The sequence below is a fragment of the Podarcis tiliguerta genome, assembly GCF_965153285.1.
Source record: "Podarcis tiliguerta genome assembly, chromosome: 9".
Classification (NCBI taxonomy): domain Eukaryota; kingdom Metazoa; phylum Chordata; class Lepidosauria; order Squamata; family Lacertidae; genus Podarcis; species Podarcis tiliguerta.
The window spans coordinates 52,055,881-52,079,345 of NC_139542.1; the positions used below are offsets into that span (position 1 = coordinate 52,055,881).

The 23,465-nt window shown below is 43.6% G+C and overlaps 1 long non-coding RNA gene across 1 annotated transcript; it reads right to left on the reverse strand.

Annotated features, from left to right (window-relative positions):
* Positions 1-227: 227 nt before the first annotated feature.
* On the reverse strand, positions 228-23,207 carry LOC310657402. Its single transcript, XR_014501747.1, has 3 exons — positions 23,151-23,207; positions 2,983-3,085; positions 228-1,590 (listed from the first exon to the last, which is right to left on the reverse strand). It is a non-coding gene; the product is annotated as an uncharacterized lncRNA (long non-coding RNA).
* Between the last annotated feature and the right edge of the window lie 258 nt (positions 23,208-23,465).

Sequence of the window (23,465 nt, forward strand, 5' to 3'; positions counted from 1 at the left end):
GCTTTGCTTAAGGGGGCAAGCCCCCTCCTTTAGGAAGCTGAGGAACTACAAATGCAATCAGACATTGATATACAGCAGGGGTGGCCAACTCCAATGAGACTACTCACAGAGTTAATAACTGGCAGTGATCTACCCACTTTTGGGGGGTTCAAGCCAAAGCCCCATTTTGGGGGGTGCAGGGCAAAAACGTTGAGCTTTTTTTAGAGGAGCCAAAGTTGTTGATCTACCAGTAGATCAGGATCTACCTGTTGGACATGCCTGACATACAGCATTAAATTGCTTTGGTGCCTGGAAAACATGGCTTGATCTCGTGTGCTCCTGCTGCAAAGATATTGAAAGTGTTTGCTTCACTTAGCTACAGTGGATCACTATCCAAAAACAGATGAACACTGGATTTTACGTAATGATTTGTCCAAGCAAACTAACTTCCAGCTGGTTTGTGATCCTGGCACATTTGGATAAACCATAAAACGTTCTGTATTTCCTGGTTATGTGTTGGCTTGCCAGAAGCAGATGCTTCTGAAAATTAGAGCAGGTTCATACACACAATGCCAAACTGGTTTGGTGTAGCATCTGAGCCCACTCCATCCTCTATAAAAGGCTAGAGATCAAAGTCATTATCTTCATTTTTTTTCCCATTTGTGGTTGGGATGAAAGCAGTAGAAAAAGGTACGGCAGAAAGCTTTTGTTGAAGTATCAACAGTCCTGAAACTGGTTGTTTCCAGATGCAAAATTAACCCTTATTTGACAGTACACAAAGAACTGGTCGTATTCTGATTTGTGGAACCTTGATGAGAAGTAGCCAAAACTTTACAAAACACAGACTATCTCACCATTGAATTTTGGTACCAAATGCGTGGCACATAGAAAAGTTAACACATCAGCTCAGAACTTCCCAACAAATTGCTTTTATATACCATAGTCCTTACTCAATTTGTTACAACCTTCTCAAATCTCAAATAAGTGCACTTCATTCTACACTTGGCATTTCTGTTGATCTACGTTTTACTTTAATTGCCATGATTGAAGGTTGTCATTGTGACTAGTCTTTTGGTACCCATTTCCTTTTGAGTAAGTTTTTAATGTGGAAAAATAAGGTTTGGGGCAGTGGAATCCACTTGAATTTACTCCTTAGTGTGCCATTCAGCACTCCCTGGAGAAAAAGCAGTAAGTAATAAATAGGTTTTCTTGGCGAAGAAAGTGTCCTTACTTCACAGACTGTTGCTTTGTTGGAGGCTGCTTCCCTTGCTTTGTTTTCCTTACATAATCTTTTGGATTCTCTGTCAAGATAGCGGTCTAAGTCAACTATGGAAAGATGCCCTGTATATAAAGAACAGAGGTTATTCTTGATCGTTTGTCTCTGTACAGTCAAGGCAGCACACAAAAACAAGTGCCTTCGGCTTTAGAATTTATTTACATAATTTACATAGGATGCACAGAGAGCCAAGTCAAGGTTGTTTATATATCTGTTTGGTGTAAGACATGACCTTAACTTGCATCAATACAGCATTTTCTGAAAAGTGCACATAACTTTCTAAAGCTTGTTGAGAGCAGACGTCATCAAGCACGGCGGAATAAAACCTGCTTTTGCTGAAAAACAAGCAGAGGGAAATTCCAGATAAATTCCAGATAAAGTGAGACTTGAAGACTTTAGTATGTTTACCTACATCAGATCAGTTGACTCCCCCCCCCCCAAAAAATTATTCCTCTTTCATCAAACTTTGCAAACGCCGAACATGGAAAAGTTATGAACTGCTCCATTATGCTGGCATGCAGTAAAAACGTAAAGGGACCCCTGACTGTTAGGTCCAGTCGCAGATGACTCTGGGGTTGCGGCGCTCATCTCACTTTACTGGCTGAGGGAGCCGGCGTACAGTTTCCAGGTCATGTGGCCAGGATGACTAAGCTGCTTCTGGTGAACTAGAGCAGTGCACAGAAACGCCGTATACCTTCCTGCTGGAGTGGTACCTATTTATCTACTTGCACTTCATGCTTTCAAACTGCTAGGTTGGCAGGAGCTGGGACCGAGCAACGGGAGCTTACCCTGTCGTGGGGATTCGAACCGCCAACCTTCTGATCGGCAAGTCCTAGGCTCTGTGGTTTAACCCACAGCGCCACTCGCGTCCCATGTATTATTCCTGTTTGTCGGAATCATGGTGGAAAAGGGCTCAGTGTTTGAGCCTGACCTGCTAAAAACTATCGGCACCTTCCCACCAACCTTTCAGAGAACAATTATTATGCAGTCCAACAACAGTGAGATGCAAATGGAAAGACAATGGTTTGAAAGAACCAAAAAGCCGCCAATAAGTAAGGTATACCAAACATTCCACTTTAGCAGCTTTCTGACATGGAGAAAATGGCTCCATCACTTTCAAGTGACCAACTCAAGTTCCAGCTTTCAAATGGAGACAGGGAGATAAAATAAGCTACTCGGTGCCCCTACAAATCTGAGCTTCAGACGTTGGATTTGTATGCTCACTGTGTTCCGTTCATGCTTCCAAGGCTCTGTATAATCATGCTGAATATTATCAACATCCTTGAGCCCTTGTCATTGGTTATTTACAGCGTCTCTGCATTTTTCATTGAGTTCATCCTTAGCGAATTATCCCCTCCCCAACGCTATTCATAGACTTTTTGCTATTAATGCAAATAATATGTTTATGAAGATGAATTCTTATGCGTATCTTAAGGTTTTCAAATTCAAAACAGTATCACAACATTCAAGGTTATTTTAACTTTTGTATGTTTTTAAGCATCGGTATAATTTTTTCTTGTTTATATTGTTTTGTCTTTTGTATTAAATGTTATGAAACAAATAATACATACCTTTTAAAAAAACTCAACCTAAATGTTTGTTAGTTTAACTCTTCATTCCTTGATGCAATCAATTCATTTCCAAACCATTTTAAGTTGCTCGCTATGACAAGTACTATGGCAAAAAAAGGGGGGGGGGCCTTACATAATATGGAATGCTTGTCATACCTTGCTTATTGATGGTTCTCTTTAATTCAACTGATTTTCTTCATAGTTCAGGTTTCAATACTTAGATGACTCAGTCCTGCAGTAATTTGAGTAGAGAAGGGGGCTTGGAAAGAAGGGGAATTGCTGCTTGTAATCTGAACATTTTTAAGCAGTTACAGCCACAATGGCAGAGCTGAATTCATTTCTCTCTCTGTCAGACCCTGAAATTAGTTATCCATGCTTTTATTACCTCAAGATTAGATTTACCACTTGGATTGCTTGAAAAAGTTTTGCATATAATTGAGTACCAAGGAACGTGCTTGCTGCATTCTTGCGGGGAGTGGGGCATAAGCTTCACAATGCCTTGCCTTATTGCTCAGAGAGGTGAAATAGCTACATTTCTTGTCAGACAAGCATGATATTTAATTAAGAAGTGCTTTCTAAGTCTTGTGAAGCCCATACCTTGGCATCATGCTTGCTTGCTTGTTAAGCTGGCAAATATCCACTGTGGCAAATACCTTTGGGACAGGTTCGATAAACTCTCAATTCTCAAGCCTTTTGAAAATATTAATAATTTGAAATGGGATTTTGAATAGTGTTCTGCAGTGCTTTCTCAGCCTAAGGAATTCTGAAGGAAGTGAGGCCAGTGTTGGGCTGCTAGCTACAACTCCACTAGTTCCAGAATGGTGCAGTTAGCTTGGCCATATTAAAAATATATTTAAAAAATCCCTCCATGGTGGTCAAAATCCCAAGAAACAAGCCACATGGAGGGGAAATCACAGAATCAATTGCTAATAATTTGATCCATGGCAGAGAAAACCTTTCATTGTCTCAATATGGCAACCAGCACACAGTAATTCCTCAACTATGATGCAAGGAAACTGGGATTTGTGAGATATCTCACTCCTACAGTAGCCAGCACAGTTTAGTACAGTCGTACGTTGGATCCAGAATGCCTTGCGAGTCTAACGTTTTGGCTCCTGAACGCCGCAAACCAGAAGTGAGTGTTCTGGTTTGCAAACGTTCTTTGGAACCCGAACATTTGGTGCGACTTTCGATTGGCTCCAGGAGTTTCCTGCAGCCAATCGGAAGCTGTGCCTTGGTTTCTGTTTGACTTCCGAGGTACCACTGTAAAGGAATATTTGCAAACTGTAAACAGATAAGAACATTGGCAGGATTATTGCAATAACCTGCAGTTTCATAAGACTATATATTTAAAGTAGATAAAAAAAAGAATAAGTTGAGAATATGCAGGAAATGTAAAAATAAAAAATTAAGGAACCACAGAAAGAGGAGTAGGAAGTCGAGTTTTGAAATGTTAGAATGATTGTAAAACTATTAAAATATATATAACTGAAAATCATAAATATTTTTTAAAAGGACGTTTTAGTAAAGAGGGCAATAGGACTTGACCCATAAGGTAAAGCTTAGCAATATTGCCCACCCTAAACTGGCAAGTGACATTTTCTGTAGCCATTGCTGCTTTCTTAGAAGCCTGTGCTATTTTTCTAAGAAAAGAGGTGCCAGAACTCACCATGAACACCTCCCTTGTTCTTGTAGAATGGCAATGGCTTCTACCTGAGAGGTGCCAGAACTCAGTTCCGGCGAGTTGCAGCTGAAAAAAAGCCCTCCTTAGAGCTCTGGAGAATATTTATATATCTACCGGTATTTAACATGGCACACTGCTTCTTCATGCCACAAAGCAGTTGTTCAAAGTGAATTGCAGATGTAAGAGCAAACAAAAAAAAAAAAAAACAATCAGAATCCCAATCAATAAAACAGAAGTGATCAAATCAAAAGAAACGGCACATGGAAAACCCAGGCACAATTTCCCTGTTGTTGTTTTAATCTATCTCCTTGAATGCCACTCTTTTGCTTGGCAATGGGAAGTGGGGTGTAGAAGCCTCAGCTCTCCTCTGGCCAGCAGGACAGTGGAACCTGAACCCATAATTAGAACTGAGTGAGGAGCCAAGTCAACAATTGGTAGCCAGTCTGGGTGTAGGAACCAGAGTCGCCACGCAGCAACAACTCTAAAGAAGAAGCAGTGGAGAAATGTGAAGAGGAAAGAGGGTACAGTGGAACCTCAGTTCTCGAACATAATCTGTTCTGGAAGACCGTTCGACTTCCGTTAGAAAACTGAGGCACAAAGGGCTGTTGGTAAATTCAGTTGAGAAAATTAAAAAACACGCAGTGGAAGCCGTTCAACTTCTGAGGCATATTAAAAAATGGAAGCAATTACTTCTGGGTTTTCGGCATTTGGGTTCCGAAATGTTCATCAACGGAGACATTCAAGAACTGAGATTCCACTGTCCTTTGCCTTTCTATTTGCTACTTTCCCTGATTCCGTCCTCCTCACAGCTTCTTTCTCCCTCAGTGGGGTGAGGACCAAGCACTCTATTGCCTGCCCTTTGGGGGTGTGGTGACCATGTTTCTCAGATCTGAATAGATTGGAAAATGCCGGGCCTAAGCTAACGAAGCTCGTTTTCTTTGTCCGTCAGTGAATTTCATTTCAGTCACGTCACAAGCCGAAATGGTAATTGTGTGAACAAGTTCTAAACATCTTGAACTGATGGACTCCGAGACTCCCCTTCCTTTAATGTGTTTCGTCTGGTGGACTCTTGATGCTTTAAAGGCAAATTAAGTTTTCTATCCCTGCGAGACATTTGGCATTTCATTTAAACTATGGTGCAACAGCAAAGCATGTCACTTATTTCAAGCACTTCGCAGCCATGGGGTCTTATCGGTGGATTTACGAAGCGAGCAGTGGGGCTCATGCCAAGCCCTTGGATATAAATTCCAGATGTGAATTCAGCTATAACCCCATTCTTAGAGGATGGCCTAATTTAAATGACAGCATACCAAACAGTCCATTGTGTGCTGCTCTCCAAAAAGCTACCAAGCACTCCTCCTCAGTGTTTATGTATTCCAAGATATTAGAGAAGTATTAGAGGAGTCAAGATTTAATGTGCTGTGTAAAGCTTCTCACTCAAAAAGAGGACAACTTGACAGATTGTCTGGGGGGTGGAGAAGAAATGGCAGCTAACCAATGTTTGTCCTTCAAAACAACAGACTAGAGACTAAAAGGAATTGGAGGAGGGAGGGTACATTGTTTTGAAGTAATATGCCAGAAGGAATATTGGCAAATGCATTACTAGGATGGTTTCAGCTGTGCATTTTACTATTATGAAACCCATCTTTTATGGCATCTATTTATGGCAATATTTGTTATCTCACCCCTTGACTTCACAACAATGCTCCCAAGGTGAACAACAATCTCAATTTTAACAAAATAATAATCTCATCAACAAAACTGTGGATAAAAAATAAAACCAGAATACAAGAGCAAGTCAGAAACACCAGCTATAAATACTTTATTGCAATGAGGAACTGCAGTACCTAACAGATATAAATAGTGAACATGTTACTGAAGAATGTGTCAGATTTCTCACAGCCTGACTGCCACTACTAAGCAGTGGCGTAGCGTGGGGGGTGCAGGGGGGCCCGTCCGCACCGGGCGCAACATCGGGGGGGGGCGCTCGCACTCGCAGCTCTCTGCCCCCTGCTAAAGTCCACGGGTTAGGGGGCGCAAATTACTTGCCTTGCCCCGGGTGCTGACAACCCACGCTACGCCACTGCTACTAAGAAAGCTCCAGCCCTTTTCTGTCATTCAGTGCATGTGGCTAGCCCCACCTGCTAGATGCCAAGCTGGCCAGTCAGGTCTCCTACTGCCTTGGCAGGAGCATTGCAAGTCAGGCAAATTCATGCAGCTTTGGGGCATACCAGCAGATTGTACAATCCTCCAAGGCAGTATTTAAGTGGCAGAACTGAAACAATTGTTGCAGGTTGCATCCGTGGGTGGACACATTAAACCTCAACATAGTTGCCACGGAAGTAACCACTGGACAAGGGTGAAATTGGGAGCATTTCTCAAGGAGAGAAGGACCAAATCCATCGCCATCTTTTACCTTCTGTATGGTCTTCCTTTGCACTCTGGGAAAGAAGGAACCCTGAATTTATTGCCTTGTCTGTACATCCTAACTATATACAATTTGTGATTATCCTTTTACCTTCTCCATTTGACACCTCTTTTAAATAAAAAGAAAGCATTGCATATAATGGAAACTAACCACAGTACCGCCCCCCCCACACAATTAGTGCTGGAATGGGAAAAGCAAATACCGAAGTGTTTGCCTGGATTGTTTAAATAGAGAACACAGAGGAGCCCAGTGTTGAATCTGCAGAACAATTCTGCACCGGCTGAAGGTCATCATGAAAGCAAGTCAGTCTTCCTTGGAAGAGAATTTAAAGTGCTGTGATTCATAAACCAATTAAGCCCATGCTTCTTGGATTACATAATTGTATAGCTTTGGTCAGCCTAAGTCAGGCATAGGCAAACTCGGCCCTCCAGATGTTTTCGGCCTACAACTCCCATGATCCCTAGCTAGCAGGACCAGTGGTCAGGGATGATGGGAATTGTAGTCTCAAAACATCTGGAGGGCCAAGTTTGCCTATGCCTGGCCTAAGTCAAGAGCTGGCCTAAGCTTGGGCTGGTGATCCAGCTGCACCCCCATCTTCTGTTGCCTATGTTCTGGTAACTTCTAGATTACTGCAACACGTTATAAGTAGGGCTGCCTCCAAAGACTCTTCAGTAACTTCAACTGGTGCAGAATTCACTGGCCAGGTTGCTCAATGGGGCAGGGCAGTTTGAGCATATTGGCCTGACTGCATTGGCTGTCAATTAGTTTCCGGGCACAATTCAAAGTGCTGGTTTTGACCTAAAAAGCCTTAAAGGCTCATGACTGCAATACTTCAAGAACCACGTCTCCCCTGTATGAATCAGCCTGGACCCAGTGAGCATCGCCTAAGACTCTTCTTCATGTGCCGCCTCCACAAGAGGTCCAGAGGGTGGCAACTACGGGCCTTTTCTGTAGTGGATCCCCATTTGCGAAATGCTCTCCCCAGGGAGGCTTGCCTGGCGCCTTCATTATACATCTTTAGGTGACAAAAACGTTCCTCTTCAACCTGGCCTTTGGCTGGTTAACAAGTCTATATCCTTTTAAATGTGTTTGTGGGAGGGTTATCGGTTTATTTTGTTCTTGTTCTTGCTTTTCTTATGTACTTTGTGATTTTGTTCTGTTTTTATGCTGTGAACGTCCCTGAGACCTTTGGATGAAGGGCGGGATGCAAATATAATTAAAAATAATAATTATGCAGAAGAGGGGAAATTGGGCAGTCAGAGCTTCTGCTGAGGTCCTCCCTTCTCTGTAGTGTACCTGTCCTCTCATGGCCAGTATTTTTCAGTGTCTGCAACTCTAATTTAAGAGCATATTTTTCATATAAGCACCAGGAGATGCTTGTTTTTCGTGCTCTGACACCTGGCCTCAAGCTCTCCTTAGGTGCCGACAATCCCAGATTGCTCTAGTGCAGAATCCCCGCTGCTTCCAATTATGCTTCTGATGAACATTCACGCAGCCAGATCTGCTTACACAGAGAGATGTTAATTTTGATTTCTTCTTCTCCCGGCTTCAGAAACAAAAGTCTAAAGAGTTGAAAGGGAGGGCGTGATACCTGTCCCTGGGCGGCAAGCGGGTTGGCGTACACACGAATGATGAATAAAATAAATAAATAAAAGCACAGAATCCTGTACACCAAGAATGTGGCAAATGCTGCAGGCGGTAGAAATTGTGTAAAAGGCAGATTTACGGCTTCACACATGTCACTGTATATTTTCGCGGCTCTCAAAACAGCCGGTGAGAAATGGGGAATTTATTTGCGAAGTAGCAAAGGAAGGGCTGAATCCTAAATGAGTTTATGGCCTACTTCTGAAAGCATTGGAAACCTTTTCCCATACAGTGGTATCTCAGGTTACATACGCTTCAGGTTACATACGCTTCAGGTTACATACGCTTCAGGTTACATACGCTTCAGGTTACAGACTCCGCTAATCCAGAAATAGTACCTCGGGTTAAGAACTTTGCTTCAGGATGAGAACAGAAATCGTGCTCCAGCGGCGCAGCGGCAGCAGGAGGCCCCATTAGCTAAAGTGGTGCTTCAGGTTAAAAACAGTTTCAGGTTAAGAACAGACCTCCAGAACGAATTAAGTACGTAACCAGAGGTATCACTGTATATGGTTTTGAAAGTGGGAAATGGGGACATTTCTAGCGTCAGACACTGTGGAGGAGGCAGGCTGGCCAGTTGCAAAGATGGACTGCACTCCTGCACCTTTTGTGGTCCTGCGGAAGAGTGACTCTCAGCCGGCCTAGCTTGTCACAAGATGTCATGAACTGACAGGACAATGGGGAGGAGGAAGAGGATCCCAGTGAGGGCACACCAGGGCAAGCAGGAGATGGAGAAGAAAGTACTTGCAGGGTGATGATGAGGGAATGGAGGTCAGTGCACAGGAACCAGAGCGGCAGGACCCATCACCAGAGACAGAGGAGCCCCTGTCTGCCCAAATACGTGGTGCTTTGAGGCATAGGGAGCAGTGGGAGGGATACTTTAGGAGGCTGAGGCAGGCAAGGGGCCACAGCCCAGCTCCCTAGCTAGCCAGGGGTGCTTGCTAGCTCTGGGAGGAGGGCTGTGATTCCTCAGCTGGAGTAGATCCAAAACAGGTGAGGGTCACATGCCTCAGCATGCAAGTATACAACGCAGCAGAGCTGAGGTGCTGTGTTTGCTCAACTGCCCATGTTGATTGAACCTCAGGTTGGATGCTTCAGGATCTCTGCAGGACTGTGTCTCGGTTTGGACTTTGGACTGACCCTGGACATACTGACTTGCCACCAGGTAGGTCAAAGTTTCAGGATACACAAGTTACATCTGCTGAAATTCCCATTTTAACTCAGATATTAAATGACCAGCTTCTATGGTTCCAGAAGTGCTCTTAGGGACCCCTCAGGCAACCATGAAAACATATTAACCCATCAGTGGTTATTATTCTGATGTGTTTGAGTTCCTTTCCTCGCCTCTCCTCTACAGCATTCACAAGCCGGTGTCTCGTATCCCAGTGGGTAGCAGATACTGGTATACTGAAGCTGTACTGGACCAGTGCATAGATGAGAGGTGTTTAGACCAGGGGTGGGGAACATATTTCAGCCTGTGGGCCACATTTCCCCCAGGCAACCTTCTGGGAGCCATGTGATAGCAGTGGGTGGAGCCATAGGCAAAAGCAGGTGGAGCAATGGGTGTGGCTCCCTGTCGTCGTCTCGTTGCTGAGCAACAATGTACAGGACTTGATGGAGTGGGAGGCCAGACAAACAGAAGAGTCTCTGACGTGTACTTGACTCAGCATCCAAAGTCAGGTCCAGTCCTAGGGTCAGGCGAACAGCAGTCTGCATGGTCAGGCGGTTCCAGGGGTCAGGGAATCCAGTGACCATGGGGTTTTCCAGTTAGCTTATTCTACAACTTTTAATGTCAGAATGGTAAGACATTATCAAGACTGGAGTATTGTTGTAAGTTTCTTGAAAGGTTTTTGGGATTCCTCCTCCCCTGTAGTTCACATTACAGCATTGTCATTCATACATAGTGCCTTCGCATCAAATCATCGTGACATTAAAATGATGGATGTTCTGGGCTTTTTAGAAACACAAGTAAGCCATTACTGATGGGGATTTTCAAAACAACAACTTAGGAAATGACCACGTTTGCTATAGTCAGGGCAGATGACTCACCGATGTGATCTTTCAAGATTATTTTCATCTTGATGCATTAAGAAAAGAATATAGAGGGCAAAAATAAGTAGAGCATTACCAGATGTGTTTTTGTGAAGATCTCTTCTTTCCAAAACACACGCACACTTATTTTCGGTGGGCTGTTGTTGTTCACACTCCTTTACAAAAGAGCATGAAATTGTTCATGAGTAGGCAGGTGTCAGAGTACAAAAGAGGGCATGGACAAAGCCACAAATATACCCCACAAAGAGGACAATGGATCCATGATTCCAGATCTGAATGACACACACACACACACACACACACAGACACAGGGAACTGCCATCGGCTCAGAGGCGAGAAATAGAAGGGCAGTTGTGTTACAGGGAGCCTCTGAAAATCTTGCAAAGCAGTTCCTCTTCCGGAGAGGAGGAAAGCCCCACCTCCAGTGGAGAAGAGGTGCAAGGACCAGAGGATGCTAGTGAGAGCCTTAACGCTGCTCCTGAGCAAGCTGGAGAGGGGGGAAGCACGCCCTTGCCATCGCCCATCCTGCGCAGTAGTCTGGGGCACAGGGAGGGGTGGAAACAGTTGGGGGTAACAAAACTTTTATGTTGGGGGAGGTACAAAAAAAGACCACTCCCGGATTCTGCTAGCGATTGAGCCAGACATGAGCCCTGGGGCTCTTCACTGTAAATAATCTGCACCAAAATAAAGCCTGTAAAACACAGGTCGGAGTCCTGCCTGCTTACTCTCGAGCAACCGCAACAGCACCACACACACACACACACACACACACACACACACACACCACCAAATATCCACTACAGCAAATACCAAGTCTCTTTATTAAAAAACAATTTGTATTAAAGCTTTTTCATAATACAATAAAAGAAACTAAATAAAAACAAAAAAAGAGAGGAAGGAAGGAAGGAAGGAAGGAAGGAAGGAAGGAAGGAAGGAAGGTGGGTGGGTTCTCTCTCAAAGGTTACACACAGAAAGGGGTGGACCCTCCCAGCTCTCACCTGGTAGCTGCCAAACTTTCACCCAAGATGCTGGCATTGTAGAATGAGATAAATATGCTGCTGCTAGGTGCAAATCCCATAGAACATTGCTGAAGCTGCAACTGAATAAAATAATGTGCTAACAGAAAAGGTTACGGGAGGATAGGTGGCCATAATGGAAAAGTGGAACTTCAGAAGTCAGGCTGAGTTAAGCTGGTGTGTTGGATGGAGTCAATTTGGAACTGACTCCATCCAAATTGGTTCATACCCATCTGGGCCTACCATATTTTTCCATGTATAAGACAACCCCATGTATAAGACGCCCCCTATTTTGGGGGACTCCAAATTAAGAAAACACCCCTCAGCACTACCCATGTACAAGACGAGCTCCAATTTTAAACCTAATTTTTTGGTTAAAAAACCTAGTCTTATACACGGAAAAATACGGTATATTGACTAAACGTCATCAAGCAATCCCACCTCCCATATGCGAGGAAACCAAGATAAGGGCTTCTGAGTAAATCTCAGGGGTTTCATATTTGTTTTACTTTACACTGCTAAATTCTGTTTCATGCACACATTGTTCAACAATGGTTGGTTTGTAAAAAAAAAAAAATTAAATTGGCAAGACAAGGAAGCACAATGTGACTTTCAAAAATTGTTACTGTTCATATCGACAAGTGCAGTTATTTTATACAGAGTTGCTTAGAACGCAGTGGTTTCTGCGTTTGTGGGTAGCTGCGATACAAAGAAAGCCGTCATATCAGAGAAGAATGCAGCCCCAATACATTCACCTCTGCACCTGCACAAGTCTTCTTTATATAAACTCTCAGTTTCTTTCTCCTTTTGCACCTGAAGAATGTGTGCATGTCAGCATGAAATCTGCTACACAGCACAATGATTCCACTGTATCACTAGATAGATGCTACATCGTATTTATAAAATGGAACAGCTGAGCTGCTTGCAGTGCCCAAAGACATTTTGTTGCCTAAAATGGAGCCCAAATGGTGGCTCTTCCTGGCTAAGACTACTAATGTAGAAACCTTGCTGCACCACTCAGACATCAATTCTTGCTCTCATCTATCTTCCCTGCCCACCTCCACTGGCAGATACCCTGGGGTTTTGCCCTACCATTAGGTAGAGTGAGTCAGTTGCATCAGGCAGCAGATTTGGGGTGTCCTGAAAGGACAGCAAATTGTTACTTATTTGATTTATTACTATATTTAGTAATAAGGCTTTTAGGGTACTTTCCATGTCACATGCCAGAATTATTTGGCCAGTCACGAGTCCTGTGAATCTTGACTTGAGGGAAGGGTTTCATTGCCTCTTTGGCCTAAGGCAGAAAAAATATCAGACTTACCATATTTTTTGCTCTATAAGACTCACTTTTTCCCTCCTAAAAAGTAAGGGGAAATGTTTGTGTGTGTTATGGAGTGAGTGCAGGCTGCGCAGCTATCCCAGAAGCCAGAACAGCAAGAGGGATTGCTGCTTTCACTTTTCTTGTTGTCCTCCTCCAAAAACTAGGTGCGTCTTGTGGTCTGGTGCGTCTTATAGAATGAAAAATATGCTAGTTCTTCTTGGGATGGTAGGTCTGTGTCTGGGCTGTAGTACTCTGGATTCACTGAGGTGCAGCTTTGAGGGTCTTCTGGTGATTCCCTCACTGTGAAAAGTGAAGCTACAGGGAACCAGGCAAAGGGCCTTCTCGGCTTTGGAATGCCCTCCTATCTGATGACAAGGTGATAAATAACTACACAACTTTTAGAAGACATCTGAAGGCAGCCCTGTATTGGGAAGTTTTTGATGTTTGATGTTTGGTGATGTTTCTGTGTGTGTTGGAAGCCACCCAGAGTGGCTGGGGTAAAAAAAGGTAAAGGATTAAGTCCAGTCAAAGGCGAGTATGAGGTTGCAGCACTCATCTCACTTTCAGGCCAAGGGAGCCAGTGTTTGTCCACAGACAGTTTTCTGGGTCATATGGCCAGCATGACTAAACTGTTTCTGGCACAACAGGACACCATGATGGAAACCAGAGCTCACAGAAACACCATTTACCTCAGCAGTGGTATCTGTTTATCTACTTGCACTGTTGTGCTTTCAAACTGCTAGGTTGGCAGGAGCTGGAACCATAGCTGTCAACTTACAGATTGGGACCAGCAGCCTTGAAAATAAGGGACCAGCAGCCAAAGTAAGGGACCTGCAGCCTCACCTGTTCCAGGCACTCCGGTCTTCCTGTCCTCCTCCAATCTGGTCAAACTCATGCTGGTAGCTTCGAGAACACTGTCCAACCAACTTTGTAACCAGAGGTTCAACTGAATAGAATCTGAATCACATGCACCACAAGGCCTATGCAGCCTCAACTTAAGATGGCTCCCTGGCCTGGCTTTGCACTGCAAAGTTTGCAGCAGCACGTGCAACAAAATGGCGTCCAGCATTCAAAAACCCCCTTAGCTTGCATTAACTAGCCACACACAAGGCATGCAAGCTCCACCCCCCAGTCGTTCTTAGACATTTTCAGTGGAACCCAGTGGCGGAAGCGCGCAGCTGTACTGAGGCAGCACTGGGTGTTGAAATTTTGCGTCCCCTAACAATTTTGCCCCGGGGCAACCAGCCCTGTGCCCTTCCTCCCACTATGCCACTGGTGGGGAAACAGGTTTCTACATGCAGGTAAAGATGATGCACGAAGGAGAAAATCCAGTATCCCGCAATAAAAATGCACACAGAGTGCACCGTACTCTGTGCACTACCTGACCCAGAGTTCACCCATGAGGCCCTGCAGTCAGTTTAAGGACACTTATTTTCATACTCCCCTAATTCGTGACTGCTGCTGTCCATCAATAGTGCCTGCTATAGCAATGGAAACAGCTCTATAAGCACAGATTCGGTTGACCTCGTGATAGTTTACAAGCTGATCTTTTTAATGCTTGGCATTGCATTCCCAGAACCATTCTTCAGAGTTTGCTGCTGCTGCTATTGTTAGCCTGTCATTAATGACTGTTATATAAATCATCTGTTCTTCTGAATGACAGCACAATATGACTCAACCTTTAGATGCTGTTGTGAATTTTCTCTTGACGGCAGCTGCCCAAGAAAAAGCTAAATAAAGATTGGTGGCTTATCTGTGCTCTTGAAGAAATCCATGCATTATTATTTTTTTAACCACAGTTCTGATTAGTTGTTGTTGTTGTTGTTTGAAAAGAGGTTTTTGCATTTAGTCAAGATATCCCTTATCAAACCACTGTTTCAATGTGTTTGTTTGCTTTTGGATAAGCTCAGGCATGAGGCCCCCTTTGCTACTAATCTTTATAGTATCCTATAAGCAGCAGTTAACTGCAGTGGCGAGAAAATGTATTGTGACAAGAGATGAAGTTGCATGGGCTATTGCCATGAGTCATACTCTTCTGTAAAAGAAGCAGAAAACTGCTTTTCCACTGTGTTTGGATATGGCCTGGCTATTGATTAAGGACAACAGGCACTGATAGGCAACTGACTTGTTGTGTGCAATAAAATCATTATTTTCCAAAATAATAAAACTTTTAATGACAATAACTGGGTACAAGTCTAGTTATATAATACAGTCTCCACAGAAAACTTTACACTGAGTTTGTAGAGTCATTTCAAGGATATTCTTAAGACATTGATATACAGAAATTTGAGTAGTTGGTGGGAGAGACATCTTATCTTCTTCCCCGGAGACCAGGTTTCAGCAAAGGTATCTCTCTTCAAAGCACCTTCTAAGCAATAAGGTGGTCACATTCCAAATATTGTTGAACCATACCTCAAGGGTAGTTCAGACAGGCAACTGACTTTGACAAGAAACATTTTGTGTGTGCACAAACACACATCTGGCTGAACATTCCTAATAGCTGCATGGGGGCAAGTGGATATTTACCCATCACAGCTGGAAAAATGTGCACCTGTTATAATTCTTCCTAACATGCATAGGCTGTGTTCATGTTGAAGAAAAGGTTGGTTACCCAAATATAGTTCACTCAGAAGCAAGTCCGATAGAACTAAGTGTGTGATGCTGAAACAACAAAGACTCCAGCTTAACACACAGTGGCAGCAGACTCTCTGGTAAAGTCCCTCCAGAGTTTTGTAAGAATCATTCTGCGTTTAGTCATGTGTTGTTCCACACCAGAGAGGTGGCAAAGGCATCAAGGTGTGGTGCTTTCTAGAGAACTATTTCCTGAATGATACAACTCAAGGCTTTCCCTTCCAGGCATTAAAAAAAAAGAAAAAACCTCATGTCCAAAAATGGATTTATGGCATTCTTGTTGTGAAACGGTCAATAGTTCACAGCCACTGCAGCCTTAGAACATGTAATGCTGAGCTGGAGCACTGAGATGATCTTCCTAGACTCTCCATCCCATTTCACATCACAGTTGCCATCTTGGTTCAAAGGCTTAGGTTCAAAGCAATACAAGCACCGGGAAATTGTTGCACAGCTAGATTCCCCAAAGGACACCAAGTTCTAATGAACAGACATCTGGTTCTTCTCAAACTGTTCTTCCAAATACAGTGGTACCTCGGGTTACAGACGCTTCAGCTTACAGATGCTTCAGGTTACAGACTCCGCTAACCCAGAAATAGTACCCCAGGTTAAGAACTTTGCTTCGGGATGAGAACAGAAATCATGTGGCAGCGGGAGGCCCCATTAGCTAAAGTGGTGCCTCAGGTTAAGAACAGTTTCAGGTTAAGGACAGACCTCCAAAACGAATTCAGTTCTTAACCTGAGGTACCACTGTACCCAGAGACCTGGACAGTAAGGTAAAGCCACCAAGTCAAGGGATTTTCTTAACTGACGACAGGATGGTTTAAACTAGGCCTGTATTAAGAGGACAGTTCTGTGCACATTTACATAAAGGCTTGCAGCTTAGAAAATAATGTGAGGAAAGGGGGCATGACCAATAGGCTGGGAGCCAGTGTGGTGTAATGGTTAAGAGCGGTAGTCTCGTAATCTGGGGAACCGGGTGCGTGTCTCCGCTCCTCCACATGCAGCTGCTGGGTGACCTTGGGCTAGTCACACTTCTCTGAAGTCTCTCAGCCCCACTCACCTCACAGAGTGTTTGTTGTGGGGGAGGAAGGGAAAGGAGAATGTTAGCCGCTTTGAGACTCCTGAAGGGGAGTGAAAGGTGGGATATCAAATCCAAACTCCTCTTCTTCTTCTTCTTCTTCTTCTTCTGCTGCTGCTGCTGCTTAGGCAAGTTTTTATGTTTCATGTTTTATCACTTTATGATGATGATGGGAGCTGCCCAGAGTAGCTGGGGAAACCCAGCCAGACGGGTGGGGTATACATTATAAATTATTATTACACTGGTACCTCGGTTTAAGAACAGTCCTGTCTAAGAACAATTTGGTTTATGAACTCCGCAAAACCAGATGTAGTGTCCCGGTTTGCGAACTTTACCTTGATCGAAAATGGAATCCGAAAAATGGAAGGACACCCATGGTGGGAGGCCGCATTAAGGAAAGCGTGCCTCAGTTTAAGAACGGTTTTGGTTTAAGAACGGACATCCGGAAGAGATTAAGTTCGTAAACCAAGGTACCAGTGTATTATAAACATTTTATGCATTGCATGGGGACTGTGCTGTTTCATAATACTAGAAGAAATGAAGGTGAACACTGAGAGAGTCAGGTCAAGCAAAAGAAAGAACTACACACAGTGCCTAGTTAGACCATGAAATCTGCTGCCATAAGAGGTAGTGGTGGCCGCCATCTTGGACAGCTTTGAAAGGTGATTAGACAAGTTCATGGCGGACAAGGCTACTAGTCATATTGATTATATTACTCTCCAGTATCACAGGCAGCATGCTATGCCTCTGAATACCAGTTCCTGGGGAACATCCGCTTGGCCACTGTGAGAACAGGATGTTGGACACAATGGGCCACTGAGGGAGATTCAAAAAATAAACAAAAATCTGATTGACCACTGTGGAAACAATACAGGACTGGACAGGTCTTCTAGCTGCTCTAAATGGGCTCTTCTTGTTTTCTCCTGATGTTTGATAGTGTTCGGAGGTATGGGATTGTCACTGTGGCAGGCAGTTCTTGCCTTGCAGATTTCCATTTGAAACCAGTGCTGAATGCATAGCAGTCTCATAAGATAGTGCTAGCCAAAGTTTTAAGCCAGGCATAGACAAACTCGGCCCTCCAGATGTTTTGGGACCACAAGTCCCATCATCCCTAGCTAACAGGACCAGTGGTCGGGGTGATGGGAATTGTAGTCCCAAAACATCTGGAGGACTGAGTTTGCCTATGCCTGATTTAAGGGATATGCATCTACTGTGGTACCTCTGGTTATGAACTTACTTCGTTCCGGAGGTCCGGTCTTAACCTGAAGCACCACTTTAGCTAATGGGGCCTCCTGCTGCTGCCGCGCCACCACCACGTGATTTCTGTTCTCATCCTAAAGCAAAGTTCTTAACCCGAGGTACTGTTTCTGGGTTAGCGGAGTCTGTAACCTGAAGCATATGTAACCTGAAGCGTATGTAACCCGAGGTACCACTGTACTTCCCTGTGCCATGAAGTTAAATAAACTTTAACAAAAAACCAACAAAACCCAAATATTCCATTAACTTTTACTTATCAATTTTAACATATTAATTAGACAGTTTTAAGCTATAATAGTCCTCCCCATCCCACCCTGAGTCTATTAAAATATTTACATTGTAATAACTCAGGGGATTGTCCCTCCTAACTGGAATGCCCATAAGTGGGTGAAAGTATTTTAGGGTAGGGTGAGACCGAAGTGATGTGACATGTAATTGATGCAAGGACCCTACAAGGTGAAGCCGAGGCCACCATAAATTCCAGGAATGCGGCGGATGTGACTCTCTCAGCATGCATAGAGGGCTGACAGAGTCCGACAGCTCCCATCTGTGAACAATAATGTGTAGAATGCAGAGCCCGGCGGTGAGAACTAGAATATACCTATCAGACGTGAGGGGCTCTAACAATTTATGGTTTCTTATCAGCGACCACGGTCATGATTAGCTGCCACAGGACTTGGAATGAAACTTGGGAATTCTGAAGAGAAAAAAATCCACAAAGCCTCTCTTGTTAGAACAGAGTAATGACTTCTGTGCACAGGAGAGAGAAACAGACAGGAGATGATTTTCTTTTTTTTTTTTTCTGGCAGTTTACCAGTCAGTGCTCACACAAAGCCATCAAAATGGTATTCGGGTAAAACTACAGATACCTGGAACCAACGTCCATGGACATAAACGTGGGTGGGACATGGGTGGCACTGTGGGTTAAACCACAGAGCCTAGGACTTGCCGATCAGAAGGTCGGCGGTTCGAATCCCCGTGACGGGGTGAGCTCCCGTTGCTCTGTCCCTGCTCCTGCCAACCTAGCAGTTCTAAAGCACATCAAAGTGCAAGTAGATAAATAGGTACCGCTCCAACGGGAAGGTAAACGGCATTTCCATGCACTGCTCTGGTTCACCAGAAGCGGCTTAGTCATGCTGGCCACATGACCCGGAAGCTGTATGCCGTCTCCCTTGGCCAGTAAAGCAAGATGAGCGCCGTAAATCCAGAGTCGGTCACGACTGGACCTAATAGTCAGGGGTCCCTTTACCTTTACTTTACAGATACCTGGAACCAACGTCCATGGACATAAACGTGTCTCTTCACTAGGAATGGAAGAGAAGGTTATTTTCTAAAGTAAGCTCACACCCACTGGACATGACAGCTTTGCTGTGAAAATCTTTCCCCCAAATGTTCCAAAGTTCCCTTCAAGCAACGCTTTCCTAGAGATGACAAAAAGAGAGATGAAAAATGGAGGCTTATTTATATGCTCTTATGCTCAGCACCATAAGAGAAGCCTTGCAAAGAACATGGGTATCTTGTAGCTAGCTTTGTTATAGCACTTGTGTTATTATAAACACAACTAAGAAACGTTCTCAGATGGAGGGATCCACATACATCCCTCTTTGGCATCAGTATGGCCATGAAGATTTACGCGGATGGTAAAATCCTGGCAGAATAGCTCCTGCAAACAAAAAACAAAAAAATTAGCTAAGAACAACTTAACATTCACACCCACCCACCCCTGGCTTCACCCTGTCACACACCCCTGTTTCCAACCCACTCAACATATTCTCTTCTGTGCGAACCACATGCATTACACATGCTGAAGGTCACACCTAGCTAATTACTGATTTTATTCTTGGAACCTGAATTTCACTGCCACAATTTGGCTAAGAATATCTGTTACATTTCCTGAATTTACAAGTATTAGTGATTTGCTAAAGTTAATGCTGGCATGACTCAGAATGTTATCTTCTCTAGCTTGGAATGAGAAGTTCTGCTAGTAAGGCTTGTCTGCAATACAAATTGAGCACCATGTTCTCACACCCCAATTTATTTTTAATCATAGGAGCTAACTCCTAGGGTCCACAGGGGCTTCTGCCCCCACAAAAAAATATGTGAGGGAGATGGGTCCTCCCCCCAAGTTGATGGGCATTACCATTCAAATGTGTGTGCATTCAAATGTGATCGATTGTGTGGGGTGGGGCTTATCTGCTCCCCATCTTTTATTCATGTTAGCACCCCTGTCCTCAAGCTTGGACAATAGCATAACTTTTGGGACAAATCAGCAGGAAGCCCTTGGACATGTAATTTTCCAGGGGACCTCAGTATCTGTTCCATTTCAGGGTCATGATAGTGTTTCCAAATATCAGAATCAGGCTCAGTAAAACATTTCCAGTACCGTGATATGTTTTTGCACAGAATTTACAGAGTACATCTGTGAATTTCCCATGTGGGTGAATGAGATTGTGGGAATCTGCCTTACAGACATATCCTATGAACTGTAGTTACTGCGGCCAGTTCTCAACGGGGCTTCCTGTCCCCTAGAAACACATTGCAGAACAATCATTAAAGGTAAAGGGACCCATGACCATTAGGTCCACTCGTGGCCGACTCTGGGGTTGCGGTGCTCATTTTGCTTTATTGGCCGAGGGAGTCGGCGTACAGCTTCCAGGTCATGTGGCCAGCATGACTAAGCCACTTCTGGCAAACCAGAGCAGTGCACCGAAACGCTGTTTACCTTCCCGCCGGAGCAGTACCTTTTTATCTACTTGCACTTTGACGTGCCTTTGAACTGCTAGGTTGGCAGGAGCAGGGACCGAGCAATGGGAGCTCACCCCATCGCAGGGATGCGAACAACCGACCTTCTGATCGGTAAGTCCTAGGCTCTGTGGTTTAACCCACAGTGCCACCCGCGTCCCTTTAAAATGAAGGTAGGGAATTATCCCAAATGTTACTGAGTGATTGGGGTCAAATTTGAAGTAATTAGCTTGAGGTGAAAAGTCCTGGCTGTCATAAAGTTTGTCTCTCCATCCTCTGATCCTTATGGTGTATTTGATTCCCTAAAAGCTGTCAAGCATAAAGATTCAGATTAGCAATAACCCAGCAACATGCATTAATGAGGGATTAGATAGGGTTTAGTATCCCTTCTTGTTTGCTGATGTTCCTTGACAGGCTTTCTCTTCTGCTAATGCTCTTAAAATGTTCTCTAGATGCACAAAGGATCTTATTAAAATGACTGCTGATAATACCATTGTAAGGTGGGGGGGTTTTTTAGGTTTCAGTTTTCATGGCAACCTCAGATGAATTTTTTTTTTTTTTTAACCAGCAATGAGAAAATTCAAAATGAATTTCAACAGGGACAAATGTAAGGTTCTGAACTTAGGCAGGAAGAGCCAGATGCACAACTATAGGATGGGGGACACCTGGCTTACTAGCAATATACACGAAAAGGATCTAGGAATCTTGGTGGACCACAAGCTTAACATGAGTCAACAGTGTGATGCAGTTTAACACTATTCTAGACTAGAAGTATAGTGTCCAGATCAAGGGAAGTACCACTCTATTCTGCCTTGGTTAGAACACACCTGGAATACTGTGTCCAATTCTGGGCACCACAATTTAAGAAGGGATGTTGACAAGCTAGAACGTGTGCAGAGGAGGGCAACCAAGATGATCAAGGGTCTGGAAATTAAGCCTTACAAAAACCGCTTGAAGGAGCTGGGTATGTTTAGCTTGGAAAACAGGAAAAGTCAGCCATATCTTAGGAAATATGAAGAGTATTGATTCCTTTATTTTATTTTATTTTTGAATATTTTATTTTAATTTAATTTTTAAAAAACAGAATTTTGATACCTTAACAACATTTTGATATTTTACACTTCTGGAATAACTTGAATCCCTTGGACGGATTCCCCCCCCCCCCCCGATTTCCAAATTTTCCCTTATTTCTTTGCATGTAATTACATTTTTCTAATTTATTTTATCACCCCCTCCTTTTAACTAATATTACATTATACGTGTTACAATAACCCTGCTAATATTTTTAAGTATACACAATGGTCCTTAAGCTATTCTATGAACTTTTCCCACAAATTTCTGGTTGTCTTGGTCATCTTTGGCATTTCGGCATAGTCCATCATCTTGCCTATCCACTCTTCTTTGGTCTGGACTTTTTCTTCCTTCCACTTCTGGGCAAGTAACATCCTTGCGGCTCTTGTCGCATACATAAAAAATCTTTTTAATTCTTTTGGTATTTCATCTCCTATCAATCCTAGTAAAAAGGCTTCTGGTGTATGGAAGTAAGAGCTGGACCATAAAGAAGGCTGATCGCTGAAGAATTGATGCTTTTGAATTATGGTGCTGGAGGAGACTCTTGAGAGTCCCATGGACTGCAAGAAGATCAAACCTATCCATTCTGAAGGAAATCAGCCCTGAGTGCTCACTGGAAGGACAGATCCTGAAGCTGAGGCTCCAATACTTTGGCCACCTCATGAGAAGAGAAGACTTCCTGGAAAGGACCCTGATGTTGGGAAAGATGGAGGGCACAAGGAGAAGGGGATGACAGAGGACGAGATGGTTGGACAGTGTTCTCGAAGCTACCAGCATGAGTTTGACCAAACTGCGGGAGGCAGTGGAAGACAGGAGTGCCTGGCGTGCTCTGGTCCATGCAGTCACAAAGAGTCGGACACAACTAAACAACAACAAAAAGGCTTCTGGTATTTTGATAAAGGTTATTTTAAACATTTGTTTTTAATTCATTGTATATCATTTCCCAGAAGCCTTTTACTATTTTACATGTCCATCACATGTCGTAAGGAGTACCATCTTTATCTTTACACCTCCAGCATAAGTTGGAGGTGTTTTTATACATTTTGGCTAATTTTACCGGAGTCAAATACCAATGGTACATAATTTTCATGTTGTTCTCTTTATTGTAAATTGAGCCTTACACTGTCTGCTCAGGAGGAAGTCTTTACAACAACCCTGTGAGGTAGGTGAGGCAGAGAGATTGGCTCAAGGGGACCAATGTTGATCTGTATATGACATTTATGTCTGCGGGAAATCAAATGTGGGAGAAGCTTCCAGATGTAGACCAAGATGTCCCTATTTTCACTGGAGAAACGTTGGAGGGTATGCTTGTGGCGTTTGCCCGTTCATTTGAAAAATGTCTGTACAGGTGGAGAGAAAGGGTTAATATGTAAACCAGTAGGAAAGCCGGAGGCAGAGCCTACCTGTATATAAAAGGGCTTAGCCCGAGGTTTGAGTTACTTGTTGGTAGTTAGTTGATTGGTTTTAGTGGGTTGGTTGGTTGGGAAAGGCAGTTGGATAAGCAGTTGGCAGGCAGTTGGAATTAGAGAGACAGTGCGGTGGGTTCTTGTGTGAGGGGAGGTAGAAGAGATAGAGACAGGTTAAAACAAGACTAAGAAGGTAAAGCGTAACAACGTTTGGAATGCAGTTAAAGCTTGTTTGTGTCTGAAATAAACTACACTTTTCTTTGTTAATTTGAGAACCTGACTGAGTCTAAGTGATTTACCAGGGAGGACCTG